Source organism: Bos grunniens, chromosome 18 (genome assembly GCF_055505025.1).
Source record: "Bos grunniens cultivar Pamir isolate PY7600 chromosome 18, Bosgru_T2T1.0, whole genome shotgun sequence".
In the NCBI taxonomy this organism is placed as follows: domain Eukaryota; kingdom Metazoa; phylum Chordata; class Mammalia; order Artiodactyla; family Bovidae; genus Bos; species Bos grunniens.
In genome coordinates, this window is record NC_141182.1 from 29,003,811 (window position 1) to 29,024,157 (window position 20,347).

At 37.3% G+C, this 20,347-nt stretch overlaps 1 long non-coding RNA gene across 1 annotated transcript in view; it reads left to right on the plus strand.

The window, feature by feature from the left end:
• Positions 1-18,219, plus strand: part of LOC147353347 (uncharacterized) — a 38,844-nt gene extending 20,625 nt beyond the window's left edge. Inside the window, exons 2-4 of the long non-coding RNA XR_015146710.1 lie at positions 8,289-8,417; positions 14,248-14,338; positions 18,034-18,219. This is a non-coding gene — a long non-coding RNA (uncharacterized LOC147353347). The remainder of the gene's footprint in view (positions 1-8,288; positions 8,418-14,247; positions 14,339-18,033) is intronic.
• Positions 18,220-20,347: the final 2,128 nt, after the last annotated feature.

Consider the following 20,347-nt stretch of genomic DNA (forward strand, 5'->3'; position numbering starts at 1 on the left):
AAAGAGTTGGACATGACTGAGAGACTGAACTGAACTGAATGAAGGTCATGAGGGTTAGACTACACATATGAATGGAGAAAGGGCCATGGGATCACACTGCAAGGTGTCCATCTGCAGGCAAGAGGGATGCTTCCCAGAACCCAACCTTGGAACAGAACTCTAACCTCAGACTCTCAGCCTCAATAATGTAAGAAAATAAATGTGTTCTTTATATTTTATTGTGGAAGTCTCAGCTAAGATATGTATTTTCCATATTTTATATAAGAGAAAACGATCCTTCCTATCTTTAGGATTGTTGGAGATAGCATAAAATAAACATAGGCTTGTTAAACAGAATCTATAGAAGTAATGAGGACATCAGAGAAAGGAGGTCAGTTCAGTTCAGTCGCTCAGTCGTGTCTGACTCTTTACAGCTCCATGGACTGCAGCATGCCACACTTCCTGTTCATCACCAACTCCTGAAGCCTACTCAAACTCATGTCCATCGCATCAGTGATGCCATCCAACCATCTCATCCTGTGTCATCCCCTTCTCCTCCCACCTTCAATCTTTCCCAGCATCAGAGTCTCTTCAAATGAGTAAGTTCTTTGCATTAAGTAGCCAAAATATTGGAGTTTCAGCTTCAGTATCAGACCTTTCAAGGAATATTCAGGACTGATTTTATTTAGGATGGACTGGTTGTATCTCCTTGCAGTCCAGGGGACTCTCAAGTGTCTTCTCCAACACTGGAGTTTAAAAGAATTAATTCTTTGGTGCTGAGCTTTCTTTATAGTCCAACTCTCACATCCATACATGACTACTGGAAAAACCATAGCTTTAACTAGACAGAACTTTGTTGGGAAAATAATGTCTCTGCTTTTTAATATGCTGTCTAGGTTGGTCATAGTTTTTCTTCCAAGGAGCAGCATCTTTTAATTTCATGGTTGCAGTCACCATCTTCAGTGTTTTTGGAGACCAAAAAAATAAAGTCTGCCACTGTTTCCATTGTTTCCCCATCTGTCATGAAGTGATGGGACTGGATGCCATGATCTTAGTTTTCTGAATATTGAGTTTTAGGCCAACTTTTTCACTCTCCTCTTTTACTTTCATTGAGACTCTAGTTCTTCACTTTCTGCCATAAGGGTGGCGTCATCTGCATAGCTGAGGTTATTGATATTTCTCCTTGAAATCTTGGTTCCAGCTTTTGCTTCATCTAGCCTGGCATTTCACATGATGTACTCTGCATATAAGTTAAATAAGCAGGGTTATGATATACAGCCTTGACATACTCCTTTCCTGACTTGGAACCAGTCTGTTGTTCCATGTCCAGTTCTAACTGTTGCTTCTTGACCTTCATACAGATTTCTCAGGAGGCAGGTCAGATGGTCTGATATTCCCATCTCTTGAAGAATTTTCCATAGCTTCTTGTGATCCACACAGTCAAAGACTTTGGCATAGTCAATAAAACAGAAATAGATGTTTTTCTGGAACTCTCTTGCTTTTTTGATGATCCAGTGGATGTTGGCTATTTGATTTCTGATGCCTCTGCCTTTTCTAAATCCATCTTGAACATCTGGACTCTCATGGGTCATGTATTGTTGAAGCTTGGATTGGAGAATTTGAGCATTTCTTTGCTAGCAAAGGGTGGGACAAATTGAGAGAGTACCACTGAAGTATACTCTGCTGCTGCTGCTAAGTCACTTCAGTCATGTCTGACTTTGTGCGACCCCATATATGGCAGCCCACCAGGCTCCCCTGTCCCTGGGATTCTCCAGGCAAGAACACCGGAGTGGGTTGCCATTTCCTTCTCCAATGCAGGAAAGTGAAAAGTGAAAGTGAAGTCTCTCAGTCGTGTCCGACTCTCAGCGACCCCATGGACTGCAGCCTACCAGGCTCCTCCGCCCATGGCACTTTCCAGGCAAGAGTATTGGAGTGGGTTGAGGTATACACTACCGTGTATAAAATAGATAGCCAGTGGGAAGCTGCTGTATAGCACAAGGAGCTCAGCCCAGTGCTCTGTGATAACCTAGATTGAGTGGAATGGTGGTAGGGAGGGGTTTGTGAAGGAAGCTCAAGAGGGAGGAAATATCTGTATACTAGTGGTTGACTCACGTTGTTATACAATAGAGACCAACACAACATTGTAACACAATTATCCACCAATTTAAAAAAAGAAAAAGAAAACGTACTGAGGGATCATTTTATAACTAGCTCTATGATGTGCTCTAGGCATTTGAAGATAAGGAATAAAAAAGTCCTACACTTAAAGAAGTTGGAGGTTAGTTTTCACAACCTCATCAGTGTCCCCATATTAAAAAAGAAACAAAGTGTATTGCCCCAGAGAGGAATAATGAACATTAAAGAGACAATATATTATAAAGTACCTGTCATTAGTGGGTACTCCTTGCATGTGTGTGTGCTAAGTTGCTTCAGTCGTATCTGACTCTTTTCAGTGCTATAGACTGTAGCCAGCCAGGCTCCTCTGTCCATGGATTTTCTTTATATATATCAGATCAGATCAGATCAGTCGCTCAGTCATGTCTGACTCTTTGCGACCCCATGAATCGCAGCACGCCAGGCCTCCCTGTCCATCACCAACTCCCGGAGTTCACTCAGATTCACGTCCATCGAGTCAGTGATGCCATCCAGCCATCTCATCCTCTGTCGTCCCCTTCTGCTCCTGCCCCAATCCCTCCCAGCATCAGAGTCTTTTCCAATGAGTCAACTCTTCACATGAGGTGGACAAAGTACTGGAGTTTCAGCTTTAGCATCATTCCCTCAGAAGAAATCCCAGGGCTGATCTTCAGAATGGACTGGTTGGATCTCCTTGCAGCCCAAGGGACTCTCAAGAGTCTTCTCCAACACCACAGTTCAAAAGCATCAATTCTTTGGCGCTCAGCCTTCTTCACAGTCCAACTCTCACATCCATACATGACCACAGGAAAAACCATAGCCTTGACTAGACAGACCTTTGTTGGCAAAGTAATGTCTCTGCTTTTGAATATGCTATCTAGGTTGGTCATAACTTTTCTTCTAAGGTGTAAGCGTCTTTTAATTTCATGGCTGCAGTCAGCATTTGCAGTGATTTTGGAGCCCCCCAAAATTAAGTCTGACACTGTTTCCACTGTTTCCCCATCTATTTCCCATGAAGTGATGGGACCGGATGCCATCATGATCTTTGTTTTCTGAAGGTTGAGCTTTAAGCCAACTTTTTTCACTCTCCACTTTCACTTTCATCAAGAGGCTTTTGAGTTCCTCTTCACTTTCTGCCATAAGGGTGGTGTCATCTGCATATCTGAGGTTATTGATATTTCTCCCAGCAATCTTGATTCCAGCTTGTGTTTCTTCCAGTCCAGCATTTCTCATGATGTACTCTGCATAGAAGTTAAATAAGCAAGGTGATAATATACAGCCTTGATGGACTCCTTTTGCTCTTTGGAACCAGTCTGTTGTTCCATGTCCAGTTAGAACTGTTGCTTCTTGACCTGCATACAGATTTCTCAAGAGGCAGGTCAGGTGGTCTGATATTCCCATCTCTTTCAGAATTTTCCACAGTTTATTGTGATCTACACAGTCAAAGGCTTTGGCATAGTCAATAAAGCAGAAATAGATGTTTTTCTGGAACTCTCTTGCTTTTTCCATGATCCAGCGGATGTTGGCAATTTGATCTCTGGTTCCTCTGCCTTTTCTAAAACCAGCTTGAACATCAGGAAGTTCACGGTTCACGTATTGCTGAAGCCTTGCTTGGAGAATTTTGAGCATTACTTTGCTAGCATGTGAGATGAGTGCAATTAGCCATCTGTATGTCTTCTTTGGAGAAATGTCTATTTAGTTCTTTGGCCCATTTTTTGATTGGGTCATTTAGTTTTCTAGAATTGAGCTGCAGGAGTTGCTTGTATGTTTTTGAGATTAATTCTTTCTCAGTTGCGTCATTTGCTATTATTTTCTCCCATTCTGAATGCTATCTTTTCACCTTGCTTATAGTATCCTTTGTTGTGCAAAAGCTTTTAATTTTAATTAGGTCCCATTTGTTTGTTTTTGCTTTTAGAGCCATTACTCTGGGAGGTGGGTCATAGAGGATCCTGCTGTGATTTATGTTGGAGAGTGTTTGGGCTATGTTTTCCTCTAGGAGTTTTATAGTTTCTGGTCTTACATTTAGGTCTTTAATCCATTTTGAGTTTATTTTTCTGTATGGTGTTAGAAAGTGTTCTAGTTTCATTATTTTACAAATGGTTGACCAGTTTTCCAAGAACCACTTGTTAAAGAGATTCTCTTTTCTCCATTGTATATTCTTGCTTCCTTTGTCAAAGATAAGGTGTCCATGCTGCTGCTAAGTCGCTTCAGTCGTGTCCTACTCTGTGCGACCCCATAGACAGCAGCCCACCAGGCGCTCCAGTCCCTGAGATTCTCCAGGCAAGAACACTGGAGTGGGTTGCCATTTCCTTCTCCAATGCAGGAAAGTGAAAAGTGAGAGTGAAGTCACTCAGTCATGTCTGACTCTTAGCGACTCCATGGACTGCAGCCTACCAGGCTCCTCCGTCCATGGGATTTTCCAGGCAAGAGTACTGGAGTGGGTTGCTGTTGCCTTCTCCAAAGGTGCCCATAGGTGCACGGATTTATCTCTGGGCTTTCTATTTTGTTCCATTGATCTATATTTCTGTCTGTGCCAGTACCATACTGTCTTGATGACTGTAGCTTTGTAATAGAGCCTGAAGTCAGGCAGGTTGATTCCTCCAGTTCCATTCTTCTTCCTCAAGATTGCTTTGGCTATTCAAGGTTTTTTGTATTTCCATACAAATTGTGAAATTATTTGTTCTAATTCTGTGAAAAATACCATTGGTAGCTTGATAGGGATTGCATTGAATCTGTAGATTGCTCTGGGTAGTATACTTATTTTCACTATATTGATTCTTCCAGTCCATGAACATGGTATATTTCTCCATTTATTTGTGTCCTCTTTGATCTCTTTCAAAAGTGTTTTATAGTTTTCTATATATTGGTCTTTTGTTTCTTTAGGTAGATATATTCCTAAGTATTTTATTCTTTTCATTGCAATGGTGTGTGGAATTGTTTACTTAATTTCTCTTTCTGTTTCCTCATTGTTAGTGTATAGGAGTGCAAGGGATTTCTGTGTGTTAATTTTATATCCTGCAACTTTACTATATTCATTGATTAGCTCTAGAAATTTTCTGGTGGAGTCTCAGAGGAATTAAACTTCCAAACTCATTGTATGAGACCACCATCACCCTAATACCAAAACCAAACAAAGATGCCACAAAAAAAAGAAAACTACAGGCCAATATCACTGATGAACATAGATGCAAAAAACCTTAACAAAATTCTAGCAAACAGAATACAACAACATATTGAAAAGATCATACATCATGACCAAGTGGGCTTTTTCCCAGGGATGCAAGGATTCTTCAATATCCATAAATCAATCAACATAATACACCACATTAACAAATTGAAAGATAAAATCCATATGATTATCTAAATAGATGCAAAGAAAGCCTTTGACAAACTTTAACATCCATTTATGATAAAACCCTCCAGAAAGCAGGAATAGAAGGGACATACCTCAACATAATAAAAGCTATATATGACAAACCCACAGCAAACATCCTCAATGGTGAAAAATTGAAAGCATTTCCCCTAAAGTCAGGATCAATACAAGGGTGCCCACTCTCACCACTACTATTCAACATAGTTTTGGAAGTTTTGGCCACAGCAGTCAGAGCAGAAAAAGAAATAAAAGGAATCCAGATTGGGAAAGAAGAAGTAAAACTCTCACTGTTTGCAGATGACATGATCCTCTACATAGAAAGCCCTAAAGTGTCCATGGGATTTTCCAGGCAAGAATACTGGAGTGTGTTGCCATGCCCTCTTCCAGGGGATCTTCTCAGCCCAGGGATCAAACCCACATCTCTTATATATCCTGCATTGGCAGGTGGGTTCTTTACCACTAGTGCCACCTGGGAATCCCAGTGGGTTCTTCATTCTAATTTCCTCTCCTTTCTAGGTATTACTATGAATGCAAATTTTTTGTTTAGTATGTATTTTATTTTCCGATGTTCTATCCATGTATGCATCAAATGCAACATGTTAATGGCTCTAGTTCTTGAATTTCAGAACACATTGTCCAGTCTGATGATATTCAGTAGTATTCCACTCACTTTAAATTCAAATATAATCTAACCCTGAGGTAACTTTTACACATTAACTTTTAAAGTCTCTTGATCCAGAAAATCTAAGATTCTTATGATTCCTCTGTACTTCCTAGAATACTCCTTAATCCTTTACTTTCATTACATCCTCCCCTCCACCTGAAATGCATAGCATTCACTGTAGGATTCAACACTGAGCAAGATGACCAGTGTGCCTTTTCTGGGACTTTAGGAAACTCAGATAATTAAACAAGGAATTATAATGTTATGAGGCCAGAATAAGGGAAGTACAGTAGTCTGGGAGTTAAAATAGGGCATCTTATCAAGGTTTTGTGGAGACCATATTTGATTTCTTATCTCAAGGAAGAGGACATAGTGGGAGATAGATGGAAAAATGAGGATGAATCATACAAAGAGTACAACATGTATACAAGCTTCCAAGGAGACAGTTGGATTTTTTAAATAAAACTGAAAGAAATTTTTTCCAACTGGAGCATAGAATTTGGGGGAGAAAAAGTGTAATAGTCATAAGTGATGAGACTGAAAAGCAAATGAGTCACTGGATTATAAAAATCATAGTGAGTCAAATTAAAGGGTTTACTACTCTGTATTATAGATCAATGAGAAGCTGTTTTTCCTCTAATTAGGAAATAAATTAGCCAGTGCCCTACTTACTGAGGCTCTGATTATGTTATACTCTTTTCCTCAATTTTCTGTTCTCACGGATATGCTGACTTCTACATTCCACAGTAAATACTTGCTAGATGGTGTTATGGTATCAATAAATGACAAACTATTCCAAAAAGGAATTGTAGCCAGTCACTTAGGTGATCATTACCCATAGACTTAAGTGGTAAAAACTCAAAGTCAGCACATATTCTCTACACTATATAACAATGCTCTTACAAAATTTTGTTGAATTGTCGAATTGAATTGGCCAAATACATTTGTCTTTCTTTTCACTGAAGAAGGGCAGCTAAAGAGTTGAAATCCCGAAACATTTAAAGCAGCAATTTGAACCAGCTTTGTTCACCTTTCAATTAAAGTTCCCATTTGATAAATAAAAACACACTATCTGATTTGCAAGGAAGAGAAATCCATAAATCTCAGTGATATGGATACCAGTGCATCAACTCTGAGAAAATGGTGCTTGCGTAAATAGACTAACATCAAAATAAAGCCTCAATAATAATTCAAATAGAAAAATAAACCTAAACAAACAAACAAAAAATAAAAGATAATAAAATATAATATCACTTTTCTCAGAGCAATGAAAAAAGCTAAACTGAATTAAAATGAAGGATATGATTGAAGGTTTGTGTTAGAATTAATAAAAGGAAAACACCAATATCCAAAGTTGTATATGCTATCATAAACTTCTTTATATCTATGGTACTTAGATTTTATTTGCTCTCTATGCCTGCATTTCTTCCTGAGATATTTTCCCTGAGTTCAGTTATATTGGAAAGTAAGATTATATTGCTATTGAGTTCATTTTCCTAGTATATAATACAAAACTGGGTTGCAATATCTGACAGATTTATGACTATTTGCTGAGACATATTTTATAAAATGGCAGAATAGGAGGCTTTTTTTTCCCCCAATCTGCTCTCTATAGCAAACCTTCATAGAAAAAATAGTTTTTAAGGCGGAATATATTACAATTTTTTTCAGTCTTTTTTTTTTTGTCTATGGCAAAGGATATTTCTGAATAATATGTTGTGAAATAATGTATTTCAGATGAAACACACAATTCATTGCTTATCCTGTAGAGAAAGACTTCTTCCTGTCACTGCTAAATGTGTGAGTTCATGGGTATATAAAAATAGAATGTACTTGGCAATGAAAGTTACAGGCTGATTGATGACACCCCATTGTCAAACAATTGATAGCTAGTGAGGAATTATAGCGACCTTGTAGTAGAGCACAAATAATTCAACAGCCCCTGAAATGTGGTAAGCATACTCGTTTCCCTCTTCTGGGTGCCTGGGTCACTTAACTGGGGGAAATGTATCTCTTTAATTTCTTTGTGAAAAATTGTAATCGCCTCCAGGCAAGAAAGACATTGGAGAATTTCAACACACTTTCTTATGTTACCTGTTAAAATAGTTATTAATTCAAAATTATTGCATATATTTTCAGTTCAGTTGCTCAGTCACATTTGACTCTGAGACCCCATGGACTACCTCATGCCAAGCTTCCTTGTCCATCACCAGCTCCTGGACCTTGCTCAAACTCATGTGCATCAAGTTGATGATGACATCCAACCATGTAAATATATTATAGATAACCCTAAATCATCAGCCAGAGTAATATAGGGATAGAACTGTAAATTTATTTATTTATTGCTTTTGGTTGTGCTATGTCTTTGTTGCTGTATGTGGGCTTTCTCTAATTGCAGCAAGCCAGGACTACTCTTCTTTGTGCTCTGAGGGCTTCTCATTGTGGTGGCTTCTCTTGTTGCAGAGCAGGGGTGTTAGTTGTGTGGGCTTCATTTAGTTGTGGTGCACAAGCTAAATTGCTCTATGGCATATGGGATCTTCCCAGACCAGAGATCGAACCTGTGATCCGTGCATTGGCAGGTGAATTCTTAATCACTGGACCACCAGGGAAGTTCCCAAACCGGAAATTTTTAAATTTCATTTTCTTAATAAAAGAATGGTGGTAAGGAAGCATATCGGATTATATCAGTTATGGTTTCAGCCAGACTTAAAGGAGCTCAGACACACTTCAATTTTCTCATTGATAAGGGAATGCAAATGCATCTTTCACAGATTTATTGCAAGGAATGGACATAATGTTGTATGTGACTAGATAACAAACTCGTAACACTGAAATGTGCTTCAGATGTAGATCCAACAGAACTCAACCAACAGAGTGGAAAGGGCATAAGGATCAAATGGGGAAGAGCCACTGAGGTTCATTCAAAAACCTATGGTTCTGCTACCTGTTGATGACCTTGAGAATTATTTTCAGATTCAACGAAAACTATATTTTTAGCCATCTTGACCATTTCTAGAAGAAGACTCCTGTTTGGTAAATGGCGAATTTGGAGATGGATTTTTATGCATATGTGACTCTATTGCTTAGGAGACTAGAAAGTGAGTGATAGGAGGAGAAAACTATGAGTCATCAGCTTCCAGATGGTACTGGAAACCACAGGAGTTTTTAAAAGCTTTCTGGGTGAGAGATGGCATGCTGTGAGAGGTAGACTGAAACAGGGAATCAATGGAGGGAACTAAGTGAGTCTGAAAGCTTATAATTTTGTATTTGAAAATTCTAGGGCCTTGTTAGCATTCAGTCCTTTGGCAATCTTCATCATAAGAAGAAGTTACTAATAAGTGGAATATTACATTGAGTTTTCAGGGAGGGCAGGGTGAGAAGGATGGAGGCTGGCCAAGCCATCCAGTCATACTCAGCCAAAGCAAATCGTTAGTAAGGAATGGATATGACACCCAGAAAGGTAACAGATATCATTACACAGAAGCCTTCATCTTCAAAGGATGTGATCTATGCTTATAAATCAGCTATATAAGAAATGCACTGAGAAATTTATTTTTTGGTTATTTACTGTGGGCAATGAAACACACATTTTACATTTTTGAAAAACTCACGTCTAATAAGTTATCAACAAAATAGACTGTATAATTGGAACAAATTGATTTTATCATGCTTGGCAGTAGGAGAGGACAAGTAAAACCCAAGTGAGAGCTCATTACAGACCTTTTAAGGGGCCTTGAGACCTACGTGGTCCATATGACTCATGACATAGAGTTTGATAAAAGCTGTTTTAGGACTAGTCTTTTACTCTATTAATGATTGATTACGAACATGTGTTGTGACATGAATTCAGCCTGATTCTGAAAATACAGAGATTAGTCAGATTCTTAAGAAACTAGAGATATTTTTAAAAAAAGAAAGAAAGAAGTGGGTATGTAAGAGAAATTCAGGTGATTCCAACAGGATAACAAGTTTGTCTTTATAGAGAAAGTTGCAAAAACTGTCTGAGTAAGAGGCAGCTGTATAAGACCTATGAGATTATTATTCTCTGATGCTCCCTTATTTAGAAAATGGTATATATGATGTATGTTTTCAATAAACTAACCAAGATCAACACATACTCTGGCAACAACACTACCACTGAGGAAATTGAAACGAAAAAGGCATTTTGCCATAAAAATGTTTGCTGAAAAAAAGAAATCCAATTGACTTCCAAAAATGCTATTCAGAAAAATAGTTTACACTCTTTTTTTTTGTTTGTTTAATGAAAGATAGTTTGCTCCAGGAAAGAGATATTTTACTACCTCTTTTATGGATAAAATAATCTTTTTCTCCTAGGTAAAAATTTTCAAGAATCCTTCCAAATCCTTCTCTTCTACAAGAACAAAGATAACCAATGATTATTTAATCAATGACTGCAAGTTTATTTTACTTTCATTATGATCAGAAATGAATGTCTTGCTGAAAGAACTGTAACTAGAGTATTTAGTTGAGTATTTAGTATGACTATTTAGATTCTACTGGACCTTTGCTCTACATTGAATATGCAATATCTATTTGGTAGGCTGTCATAAAGTTCAGTTGGGATTTAATTACTATTCCCATTTTAGAAAGGAGACTATGGAAGCTCAAATGAATAGACAAATCTCCCATATTTTCTAGCTTGTAAAAGAGATGTATAATCATAAGATATTTGATTTAGGTCATACCTGAATGGTCTAGTAGTTTTCCCTAGTTTCTTCACTTTAAGTTGGAATTAAGCCACAATCAGCTCCTGGTCTTGTTTTTGCTGACTGTATAGAGCTTCTCCATCATTGGCTGCAAAGAATATAATCAATCTGATTTCAGTGGTAATATCCACTGAAATTCAGTGACTATCTGGTGATATCCAAGTGTAGAGTCATTTCTTGTGTTTTGGAAGTGAGTGTTTGCTATGACCAGTGCATTCTCTTGGCAAAACTCTGTTAGCCTTTTCCTGCTCCATTTTGCACTTCAAGGCCAATCTTGCCTATTACTCCAGGTATCTCTTGGTATTCTATATTTGCATTCCAGTCCCATATGATTCTCCAAGTTATATTTCAACAGTACATGAACTGAGAGCTTTCAGATGTTCAAGCTGGATTTAGGGAAGGCAGAGGAACCAGAGATCAAATTGCCAATATTCACTGGATCATAGAAAAAACAAGAAAGTTCCAGAAAAACTTCTGCTTCATTGACTATGCCAAAGCCTTTGACTGTGTGGATCACAACAAACTATGGAAAATTCTGAAAAAGATGGGAATACTGGACCACCTGACCTGCCTCCTGAGAAATCTGTATGCAGGTCAAGAAGCAACAGTTAGAACTGGACATGGAACAATGGACTGGTTCCAAATAGGGAAAGGAGTACATCAAGGCTGCATATTGTCACCCTGCTTATTTAACTTATATGCAGAGTACATAATGTGAAATGCCAGGCTGGATGAAGCACAAGCTGGAATCAAGATTGCTGGGAGAAATATCAATAAACTCAGCTATGCAGATGACACCACCCTTATGGCAGAAAGCAAAGAGGAACTAAAGAGCTCTTGATGAAAGTGAAAGTGGAGAGTGAAAAAGTTGGCTTAAAACTCAGTATTCAAAAAACAAAGATCATGGCATCCATTCCCACTACTTCATGGCATATAGATGGGGAAACAATGGAAACAGTGACAGGCTTTATTTTCTTGGGCTCCAAAATCACTGCAGATGGTGACTTCAGCCATGAAACTAAAAGATGCTGCTCCTTGGAAGAAAACTATGACCAACCTAGACAGCATATTAAAAAGTAGAGACATTACTTTGCCAACACAGGTCCGTCTAGTCAAAGCTATGGTCGCCAGTAATCATGTATGATTGTGAGAGTTGGACCATAAAGAAAGCTGAGTGCTGACGAATTGATGCTTTTGTACTCCAGTGTTGGAAAAGACTCTTGAGAGTCCCCTGGACTGCAAGGAGATCAAACCAGTCAATCTTAAAGAAATCAGTCCTGAATATACATTGGAAGGTCTGATGCTGAAGCTGAAGCTCCAATACTTTGGCCACCTGCTCTGAAGAACTGACTTATTAGAAAAGACCCTGATGCTGGGAAAGAATATAATTTAGCATGTAACATTTTTGGTTACATATACATATTTTGAAAGGAATATATTCCCTGGAATACATTTTTTTCAATGAACTATTTTCTGAATTTTCCCTTTTATTATGCCAAATATTAACTTCATAGTCACCAATTTACACAGAGTGAATTAAATAATCATCCAAAGGGCTTTGGGAAATTTAACCTGTCAGAACCACCATTTCCTCATCTATAAAATGGAGGCGAGAGCAGAACTCTCCCTTTAAATCTGTACCTGGGATTAAGCGAGTTGACCAATGTAAATCCAGTGTTGGAGACATTATAGATGGCAAATAATGTTGGATTTGTTATTTTTTCAAGTGAAAGAATGAAAGAATAAACAGTTCAGGAGCTTAATTAGTGCCAACCAATTTTTTGGTAACATATCACCAGATTGTTTGGTGAATGTTTCATATATGTTATTGTATTTCATTCTCCCAGGGCCCAAATGAGGTTGAAATGTTGTGCGCTTGATGAGAAGGTGCTGAGGTCCAGTGAGGTTAACCCCAAATCCCATGACTGCTCTGTGCCAGAGCTGGGGTATGAACTTCAGCTCCAGAAGCATGTCAGTTAGGATGCTTTCTGATTTAAGTAGTAGAAAACCCAAAGCAGTAGGCCTACACCATAAGAAAATATATTGGTACCTGTCACTGGAATTCTAGAGGTATCACGGCTTTACTATATTGGCTGTCCAGGTTACTCTGGCTCCATTTATCTGCTCATGTCTCCTCTTGGTGATCTCCCTGGTATCAGTGCCATCATTGGTCAGTAAGTATTGATTATAGGGGTTCAAGGCTTTCTATTTAGATGTGACATGTAAAGAGAGAGAACATGCCTCTCCTAGCCTTTCAAGCAGTAGTCACTCAAATTAGACCTACTGGTTCCTTGCCTCTCCCTGCACCATGATTATAATCCAGGAAAACAAAATTTGTTGATGAGCTTAAGGTTAGGACCATAAGAAGAAGTTCAGCTTCATAGACACAAATGCACACAGACAGGCAAACAAAAATTAAAATCCCACTTACAAATCTAAGAGATGAGTTCCATTCTTACTTCTTTTTAATAGATGAGCAGATCACCTCTATAGATGGTTCAGAGACATTAAATTCCCAAAGTCCTTAGGATGATTATTTAATAATTTTGTGTAAACTGTTTACTGTGAAAATAGTACTTGGCATAAATAATGGGAATTTTTTTCCCTTTTGCAAGAGGAGTTACTTTTCATTCTAAAATTGATTTTAAATAAAGTATCAATGAAGTCTTTGTGATAGGTTCTTGCATTATAAAAGGAATACAGGAAGACAAGTTAGTGTTTAGAGTAAAGAAGGGCACAGTTTTTCAACTACCTGGACCTTTTTTCACTGCTATTCATTGCATGACTTTAGTGAAATGGCTTAAACTTTGAGCTTCTGTTTCTTCATTCATGAAATGGTTTTCTGTGAGGACTGATTCAGACAATCAAAGCTGCTTAGCAAATGTACATTGTTATCAGGGAACAGAAGTAGAACATCGAGGTTTTGCTGGGCTGAAATCAGGTCTACAGTCTATCATGTGCTGGTCGTAGGATCTTGTACATGTTCCTAAACTTCTCTGTGGCATCTGCAAAATAAATCAATAAAGAAAGAAAGAATGGAAAGCAAGCAAAAAAACAAAACTGAAGTTTGTTGTGAGGAAATTATGACATAAACAAAAGGCATTTAGTCTAGTGTCTGGCTTAGAGAATGCAATCTATAGATATTTGTGTTATTATTGTTATTAATGTTTATGACCAAGGGGCATTTTCCGTTACTGAACACTTTACTGTCTAAGAGGAGAAAGAGATAGTAACAAAATGCATTACAAGAATATTATGAGCATTAAAAGGTATGATTTTGCAGGTCCAAGAGAAGTCATATTTTCTCCTTGAGGGGTCAGACATTTCACAGAGGAGCTGGAAATAAGTTGTACATGGTTCTTCTTTCACAGGGTGCAGCATGCAGAAAGCCTCTGAGGTGTGGAGAAACAAGATGATTAAGTTATACAACTCATAGCACAAATGAGTACACTGGCTTTCATAGTAAGTCTTCACCTTCTTAACCAAAGCAAAGATGTTCTGGTGCAGACTCAGCCTGAGAAAGAAAAAGTGACAGAGAAAACAGATTTCCTCCTTATAATGTGTCAGGGAAGTTGGAGTAGATTAAATCCTTGTAGGAAGGCAATAGAGAGGCTTGGCAACTATTTTGACAGAGCTAAAATAGAGCCAGAAGCCCATTACTTTAATACTCAGGGAAACCAGACTGATCGGCATCAGAGCCATTCGGAAAGGTAGGTAGATTGATGATATGGTCTCAGGTGACATCTTAGAGCAACAACAGGCTTTCAGTCCTGGGCAGACTTCCAACTGACACCCAAATTGTTTTCAATACGATAAGTTCCTCAGGCTCCTAGCAGATATATACACACATGCATATGCATGTATATATATACAATGGCACCCCACTCCAGTACTCTTGCCTGGAAAATCCTATGGACGGAGGAGTCCAGTACGCTGCAGTCCATGGGGTCGCTGAGGGTTGGACACGACTGAGTGACTTCATTTTCACTTTTCACTTTCATGCATTGGAGAAGGAAATGGCAACCCACTCCAGTGTTCTTGCCTGGAGAATCCCAGGGACGGGGGAGCCTAGTGGGCTGCCGTCTATGGGGTTGCACAGAGTCGGACATGACTGAAGTGACTTAGCAGCAGCATATGCGTGTATATATGCATATATATATATATATATATATATATATATATATACACACACACATGCATATGCATGTGTGTATATGTGCGTGTGCATTCTGGGTCACTTCAGTCTTCCAACTCTTAGTGATTCTATGGACTGTAGCCCACCAGGCTCCTCTGTCCATAGGATTCTCCAGGAAAGAATACTGGAATGAGTTACCATGACCTCCTCCAGGGGATCTTCCTGACCCAGGGATCGAACCCTTGTCTCCTGCAGGTCCTGCATTGCAGGTAGATTTTTTTACCACTGAGTAACCAGGGAAGCCTGTGTGTGTGTGTGTGGTCGAGAAGTTGGTACTCATTCATATTTGTTCACTAACATTTCATAAACAAATGCAAGATAGTTAATTTATGTTGGGATTTGAGAAACATATTCTTACGTGTTTGAGGCAGTATCATATTTCCTGAGCAAATTTGTTTGCTTTCTCCAGATTACCTCACTTCCATTTCATCCTTTTTTCAACCATTTCAGGAGTAACAGAACAGACATGCATCCAGGAGACTTAATCTAAAAGGACAAGAATCTAGGGCCAAAGAGTCGAGATGGAATTTGAGTAATGGGAAAGGTGGAAAACATCCAGGGACATATATAGAGAATTGGCCAGAAAGTTGACACTGTTCCCTGAAATTTCAAAACATAACCACCACAAGCACAGAAAAGCTGTTATTACCAAGTAACAGAGGCCCTGGCTGAAAGGGGTGATTGCCCATCCCGTCCCATTAGTATTCCAGGAAAACAGAAACTCACTCAAAATAGTAAGATTCCTTGGAAGAACAAGACTTTTCACAATGCATACATTAATTCCATACCCTGTTTAAAATATAGTGTAAAATCTATATCCTTCAGCAGGACATATTTCTTCAATATTTTCTTCTCAACTTTCTCCTCAGAAATAACCTTCCCCCCTGTTTTCTGTGCTTCAGTCACACTAAAGTATTTATAATTACTCAGAAAAATCCTGTGGTTTCTAAACTTCCTAATCTTAGATATGCTATTTTTCATTAAATATTATTTCTCTTTCCCACCACCTGTTTTTTTCTTTATCTAAATCTCTCAGAACCATCTTTTCTCACTTCTTTCTGATACCAGCTCTGAAATTCCTTCTTATTCCACGGTTTATGAGATACCATTTTCTTTTACTCATGAATTGCCTTAGTCATTGCTTCATTGGTACATTTATTAACAAATATCTGCATGTCACTGTCCTATGCCTTGGTGAGAAAACATTTAGAAAGTTAGATGTTTTCTTAGGGTCAAGTATTCTCTGCTGTTCTCTCTTACAGTGCTTATCAGTTAGTGTTTAAATTGTCTGTTGGCATCAGAAAAATATCATTCATGGGGGTCCTTGAGAACAGGAAGCCCATATTTTTCATTTTGAAACACACAATGCTCTATGTCTGGGTTATAGAAGTCATTGTTGTTCAGTTGCTCAGTCATGTCTGACTCTTTGTGACCCCATAGAAGTTGAAGGCATAACAGTTTTTTGAGAAATTAATTTTGAGAAAATGAATTTATATTAATATATACATATAAGAAGGTGAGTAATCTATTTTAATTATATTCTAATATATAGTGAATTTGTAAAATTGATAGATATAACCCCGTGTTCAAGATTTTATAAATCTGAGCAACAAAAATTGGATCTTTTGGAAATTCTTTTAGAATGAAATATGGTGAGTGAAATTCACGTATCAACAATTGTGTATAAAATAGGTTCTTGGGAATATTTCCTTGGAAAGTATGCAATGAAGTTAGCATACTTAAATCATTTCTTTTTGTAAAAGTAATACATGTGTGTAAACATAATAAATATATGTACATACACACATATATAGATAGATATGAATAGGTAATACGTGTAACTTTCTACCAACCACTGGGCATACATTTCTTCTTACCACATTCTGAGGTTTAGTCAGTATACGCCCAATATCTTATCACATTAGACGTAAAAGATATTATCAACTTTCCTGGCATGATTAATTTATTTTACATCATGTGCTAACTAGGTTTGATGGCTTATAACTGCTTGGGATCCCTTTGTTGATAAGAATCCTATGCTTATGACTGATCTCAATGTGTACTGTTATTATTTAGTGATGTCTAGCATATGTTAGGAAGCATGGAGTGCAAGTAACAGAAGCTGCTTCTGACTGAAAAAAAAAATACATTGTAGCAAGGGTGTAGAGCATCTCACAGAATTGAAGGAATGGCTGAAGAGCCTGGACAGCAACCGGTATAATTACAAAAACCTAAGTAGCAGAAAGGAGACAATTCAAAAACAGTAAAAAAAAAAAAAAAAAAAAAAAAAAACCAAAAAAAAAACCTCTGGGCTTTGCTAATTCTTCTCTAGATTGAAGATTCTAGGAGCGAAAAACGGAAGCTTTTATTACACACTCAATTCTTATTTGAGAAGAGCTTAAAACTAGCCAGCAGCTCTCACTGTGGGTAGAATGGATCCCCCCAAAGAAATAAGGTACTATTTATCAGAGTAGAAGGAAATGGCTAATGTGAGGCCAAAAGCCAGATGATGTCCAGAGTATGGACCTGAACTAGAGAATGAAAAATGCTTCCCTTTTTACCTCCTTTCTCAATCAACTTGTAACTGAAAAGTTCAGCCCAATGAAGTGAGTTTAATAAATGAAGGTAAACTTAAGAGCTGGTTCACTCTTCTATTGAGGTCACACAAACATGAATTGCAGTTCTTCCCCCAAAACACTGCAGCATCCCAAGAGAACCATTAATGACCTAGGAGTAACTTGGGTAATAGGGGAATCTGATTCAGTATGCTTAATTCAAGCATTTACAAGGTAGAATTTATTTATTTATTTATTTTTTTCTTTTTAAAATGAAACCTTAGATTTATTCTCATAGCTGTTCATGTACTTCTTTTTTTTTTAATTTATTTTTTTATTTTTTTTTATTTTTTTTTATGAGTTTGTTTTTAAAGTATAATTGTTTTTTTTTTTTTTTTTAATTTCAGGTATACACGTGCTCCCCATCCTGAACCCTCCTCCCTCCCCCCTCCGCATACCATCCCCCTGGGCTGTCCCAGCGCACCAGCCCCAAGCATCCAGCATCGTGCACTGAACCTGGACTGGCATCTCGTTTCATACATGACACTTCACGTGTTTCAATGCCATTCTCCCAAATCTTCCCAAATCAATAAACATTTAGATTTTTCTATCAAATGTTAAGTTTTTTTCAGTTATTTCCTAGCTCAAACAAAATCACGATAAATAATATTAAGGTGAATTCTTTAAGCCATATTCAGGCTTAAATTATATTGCTTATAACTTATAATCAATTATAAAAGTCATAAAAAAACCCCATAAAGATGATATTGCCCATTCTAAAGAACCAGGTATAATTTAAAAATATTTCCTAACATCACATCCAAATTTAATGATTTTTGCCTTTCAGCTGATCAGCTTGACACACACACAGTCTCACAAACAGCAATAAAAATTCATTCTTGATTTTATATAGCAAAAATGCAGTAGAATATTTAAAAAATTTTTTTGATCTCATGACTTTTGTTCAGAATGCCAATTACACTTTTTTCAGATAAAAAGTCCTAAAAATGTGGAATTAAATCTGAGTTATGATGCAGAAGGATTCACTGAACATTGTCTCAATACTAATCTTTCATCCCCTCCCTGTTCTGAATTTCTTTGTTGCCTTGCTTTTCTCTTCATCTTAGTTTTGCTTTAAAAATATATATGTATATTGTTTGGGAATAATGAGAAAACTTTGCTTTTACCAGTTGGTCTGAAAATTTAAAAATCACAGATACAAAAGTATATTTTTCAGTTCATAAAAACCACTCTAATGAGACAGATGAAAATATGAATTGCTTCTAATGAGCTCAGAATTGCATATACTTCCCTTGGTTTAATTTTCTAAGTGCTCATAGATATTTTTTTGTTGTACTTATTATAAAACAAGAAGTGGCCACTAGGCTGTGATAAACCAATTTGTGAGATTAAAGTGCTGAACTTGAACGGTTTCATTAAATTCTAAGTCAGTGAGTTGAAATCAGAATTTTAAAAGCCTCTTTTTCTTATTTACACAGGACTCACAGCATTTACGCAGGCAGAAAGTAGTGCCAATTAATACCAAGCCTGTATTGATGAGGTCTAGAAGTGTTCATTAGAAATACTGTTTGTGTGTGTGTGTGTGTGTTTTTTTTTTTTACCATATATCTCCTGTATCTTCATGCACACCCTCCTTCCCAAAATGCAAAACCAAAGCATAAATGGCATTAAATATAGACACCCCATAATACCCCAAGCCCATTTCCTGGCCAGTACTTAAGTATGCATGTTTAAAAATATGCTTTTATATGCCTTATTTAATATGTCACAACTGGGGAGCTTTAGAAAACCAGTTTATCAAATTGAAAGGAAATTGATTGTTGTAATATGCTTTCTTACACAAAGATGAACAGAATTACAGTAACTATTATTTGTATGCAAACAGCAGCATCTAGTTAATTAGTGGTGCTACTTAGAAATTATGGGTTTCTCAAAAAACTGCAGGGTGTAATAAAATAGAATAGATGATCATTAGCTTTCAGTAATGAAGTTCATGGAAAAAAAGCACAGCCCTGCCTTTGTTTAACCTACAAGAGCAAAATTAAAATATATAGCCTGAATATAAGCATGTTACACTTAATAATATTAAATGTAATATGCATTTTAGCTTACATTTAAACACATAAGTATATTTAAATTTTCAATCAAACATACTAATCAAATATCTTAGCATTCTCAGTTTTATTTATCACCATACTTGTAATTGGTGGCCATCAATGTAGCTAAGGGAAAGTAATTTATATAACTTGAAACAACTGAACTGTGTTGATGTGCTATTTAGCAAGACTCCAATAAGCTTGTCTTATTTTATTCTTCCCACAGGTAATAATTATGCATAATATATGTAAATATGTGTGTGTATACACACACACACACACATACACATCTTTTCTCCTCCAGGAAATAGAGAACATTGATAGTGGACATTTCTTTCTTTAAGATTTAAAAATCTGTTCTCTTTCCAAGCTCTCAATAAAAGAAATTTAAAAAGCACTGTGTACCAGAGTTTTGTAACCCAGTGCCAATTCTTGGAAGACAAGTCTCTTGTCATCATTGTTCACTAATCCTACTATGCTGACACCTACTAGGTATGTAACCCTGGAGCATATTACTGAATTTCTTATGGCTTAGTTTTCTCACCTCCAGAATCAGATATTTACTGCTCAGAGATGAATAGAAGATGTAATTAGATGGGGGATA